Genomic DNA, 4,441 nt, shown 5'->3' with positions numbered 1-4,441 from the left:
GAGTTCTACCTGATTAGAGATGCATGGTGACCGAATCGACATTATAAATGTCGGCTATTTTCGTTGGCTTTCTCTTCATGACTTGCCACTGATAGTTATTCAGTGACATCTCCTCTATAAACTCATAGGCATCTTCAGGTGTTTTATTGTTGATGGTTCCACCAGCAGCTGCATCAACCATTTACCGAGTCGAAGGATTCAGACCATTGTGGAATGTTTGAACTTGGAGCCAAAGCGGTAACCCATGGTAAGGGCACATTCTCAGTAAGTCCTTGTATCTCTCCCATGCATCGTAGAGGATTTCTAAATCCATCTGCACAAAAGAAGAGATATCATTACGTAATTTAGCCATTTTAGCCGGCAAAAAATATTTTAATAAAAAATTTTCGGTCATTTGTTCCCAAGTAGTAATTGACCCTCGTGGTAACGAGTTCAACCACTGTTTAGCTTTGTTCCTTAATGAAAAAGGGAATAACCAAAGATGTATGGCATCATCAGAAACGCCATTGACTTTAAATGTATCGCAAAATTCCAGAAAGTTTACTAAGTGAACATTGGGATCTTCATCCTGCAAACCATCAAACTGAACAAATTGTTGTATCATCTGAATAGTGTTAGGTTTTAATTCAAAAGTGTTTGCAACTATAGCAGGTCTAACTATGCTAGATTCAGTTCCTGTTACAGAAGGTTTAGCATAATCATACATAATGCGTGGAGCAGGATTTTGATTAACCGCAATTGCAGGAGGTAGCTGATTGTCTTGGTTTTCAGCCATCTCTTCGATTGGGGGTTGAGTATTTTCTTCTTGCTCGTTCTCTGTGTATTGTAAGCTTCACCTTATTTCTCTTTGATTTCTGTGAACTGTACGATCGATTTCTTCGTCAAAAAGTAATGGCCCTGACGAGTTTCTTCTAGTCATAAACTATAAAAACCTGCCAAGAAAAAGTAAGTTAATAAATAATAATAATAATAATTAAATTAAATTAAATCGCAAGAAAAATAAATGGCTAAAGTAATAAAAATTGAGCGTTCCTAATATTTAACTTGCCATTAGTAGAGTTCACTTACAACAATAGCTATCAGTCTAGTATACAGATGGCACCTTACGAGGCACTGTATCGTCATAAGTGTCGCAATCCCTTATGCTGGACTGAGTTGGGTAAGCGACATGTTCTAGATCCAGAATTGGTATCAGAGACTAAGGTTAAAGTTTGCTTGATTCAAGATCGACTAAAAGCGGCTTCTGACAGACAGAAGTCTTATGATGATTTGAAGAGGAAAGACATCGAGTACTCTATGGAGGACATGGTTTTCCTTAAGGTCTCACCTTGGAAGAAGGTTTTGAAGTTCGGTCGCACGGGCAAGCTAAGCCCTCGGCTTATTGGGCCGTATCAGATTCTGAAACGAGTGGGGCCAGTCGCATATCAGTTGGAGCTACCTCTAAAGTTAGATCATATACATGATGTGTTCCACATCTCGATGTTGAGATGGTATCGTTCTAATCCCACGCACATTGTGCCTGTTGAAGAGATTGAGGTTAGACCAGATCTGACATTCGAGTAGGAGTCGGTTCAGATCCTAGATCGCGACGTTAAGGTTCTGCGTAGGAAATCTATCCCCTTAGTGAAGGTCCTGTGGCGGAATCATTGCACTAAGGAGGCCACTTAGGAGCCCGAGGATTCGATGCGAAAGTAGTATCCTTACCTATTCTGATCAGGTAAATTTCGATGCTAAAATTTTCTTTTAGGGGTAGAGTTGTAACACCCTAAAATTTATATATTTATGATTCTGTTAGAATATGGCGTACTTGTGTATCTGCTTCAGTCGTTAAGTGTGCTGGGTATTTATGAGAGGTCTCAAGTTTAAGCCTTCCATTTGGCAAATTTTGATGTTTTTCTGAATAAAGTCTTAATCTGGTTCAATAGGCTTATGTTTAATTGTTGTAAAACCATATCAGAATAGGCCTGTTGGTTGTAACACCCCGAACTCGAGACCATCGCCGGTGTCGGACACGAGGGGTTAACAAGCCAAGTTCACTTGTTTTGCCCACCCATTTGACATTTCCAGTCAGGCTGGAAAACTGCGTCACTGTCGCCTTAAAAATCATATCTCGAGTTCCAAAACTCGGAAACTGGTTTCGTAAATTTTCCCTGAATTTAGACTCATATATCCATCCATGGATTTATTTCTAGAATTTTTGGTCGGGCCAAATGGTACAGTTTATTAGTTAAAGTCGCCCATGTTACAGGGATCGACTACTCTGACCTTTGCGCGTTACAACTTGAATATCTCACTGTACAGGACTTTAATTCTGGTGCCGTTTGTTTCTAATGAAACTAGACTCAAAATGGAATCTGTACATATAAGGCATGACTCCTAATTCTTTCTGGATAATTTATAGAAAATTTTTAAATTTGCAACAGGGAACCCAGAAACCGTTCTGGCCCTGTCTCACAATAGCTTTAATATCTCTTAACATGTAACTCCTATGACAATTTCGTTTCTTCCATATGAAAATAGACTCATCAAGGTTAATTTACATAGCTTATTCACTATTTAATTCCATTCCTACGAATTTTGGTGATTTTTCACATTCACGTCACTGCAGCTGGCAGCATCTGTTTTTAAGGTAGGTCTTACCTATTTGGTAGTCTCCATGAACCAACTAGTCTTGCCATACATAGGTTCATATATGATCATTTTAACCATGCCAATGGCTGATCATATGACCAACATTCCCATTTCCAAGCCATAGCCACATCATGACACCAAATATATACATACAAACCACAATTAGTCTAAGTCGATACTTCACTTTTACGAGCCATTTTCGCATGGCCGTACATATATACATCACAACATATTTAACCAACAAGGGTAGTCCTATACATGCCATTTCAAAGTTCAACCAAAATTTATACCAAAATAGAGGCGTGGATAGTGTGGATGACTTCGACTTTATTGATCCCGAATCCGATTGCTATCGGCGAAATCTATAAAACAGAAAGCCAAAGTAACGGGGTAAGCATTTTTATGCTTAGTAAGTCTCAAGGAATATAATCAACTCTAATTACAGCAATACATTCACATAGCCAAATGCATCATTTCATTAATACACATTCTTACTTCACACTTCATCATTATATACTTTCACAAAGTATCAATCAATTCGATAACTGAAATTCATTAGTCGATTGAGCGAATGTTGCTCAAACATGTCGACTTTCCAATGCACATATAACGTACCTTATCCTTTGGGCTTTTCGAGTGTACTAATTGAATTCATTACAGCAACCAACACTCACCTCCAGCCCAAGATTCTTGAATATAACCGGATATAACCACGTGCACAAATGCCTTCGGGTCTTAGCCCGGATAGAATAACTCGCACGAATGCCTTCGGGTCTTAGCCCGGATATAGCCACTAGCACAATTGCCATCGGGTCTTAACCCGGATATAATTTCCAGCATAATTGTCTTGGGGCTTAGCCGGATATCATTCAATTTCTCATGTACACATACATCAATAATCATTGGACATACATATTTCATTTTCACACTAAGGCTCAAACGCAAATATATTCACAAGCATATTCGCCTTGGGACTTAGCCCGGGTAGAATTCAAATACTCATACACACATAATCAATAATCAATGCACATCCATACTTCATTTCACATAATTCGAGTAGGGTCACTTCTTGAGGACTTACCTCGGATGTTGTCGAACGGCTTTTACGGCTATTCGATCACTTTTCCTTCCCTTGTCCAATTGTGGCCCTCTTAGCTCTTGAGCTAATTCAAACAAATTCAATTTATTAAAACCTCATTGTGCTAGCTTATGGCGAATATGACAAGGAGTTTAAATGGTCATATGGCCACTCTTTAGCTTGAATACACAATGGTCATGCACATTTTATACTACATCAAGCAATTCAATACAATTTATTTGAGCATCAAGGAAAAGCTAAGGCCTTCAATAGGCTACCCAAGGCCGAATATTCATATACATGTTGAGGCCAATTATGCACTTAATACCTCACAAAAACAGCATGCATTTTACTAGTTAATGCTTTGCACATTGTGGCTCAAAACTTATAATATAGCATCAAGCACTTATATGTGTGCTAGGCCGAATTGTGCTTGCAATTTCACAATTATTCTTCAACATCTTCTTCTTTAAATAAACTTATTCATCACTTCCTTCATAACCAAAACATCATGTGCAAACATATATATACATATATGAGCATGGCCGAATTTCAAGGTGTCCATAGCCATCCAAAACACAAATTTTAACTAACATGCAAGAAGCATGAACCATGCTCATGAATGCATCATGGCGAATATGACAATCATGCTCCTTTTCAACTTCAATCATGATAAAACAAAAGAAAACTCAAAATCTTACTCAAGAGTAGACAATCCATCATTGCATGCAT

General features: G+C 38.3%; 1 non-coding gene across 1 annotated transcript; it reads left to right on the top strand.

Moving 5' to 3' along the window:
• The first annotated feature begins 239 nt into the window (after window positions 1–239).
• LOC128294752 (small nucleolar RNA R71) lies at window positions 240–346 on the top strand. The gene has a single exon (XR_008285059.1). It is a non-coding gene; the product is annotated as a small nucleolar RNA R71 (small nucleolar RNA).
• The last annotated feature ends 4,095 nt before the right edge of the window (window positions 347–4,441 follow it).

This window comes from Gossypium arboreum, chromosome 6 (genome assembly GCF_025698485.1).
Source record: "Gossypium arboreum isolate Shixiya-1 chromosome 6, ASM2569848v2, whole genome shotgun sequence".
Lineage (NCBI taxonomy): Eukaryota > Viridiplantae > Streptophyta > Magnoliopsida > Malvales > Malvaceae > Gossypium > Gossypium arboreum.
Note: the sequence above shows the minus strand (reverse complement) of the source record. Positions and strands in the feature narration are given on the sequence as shown.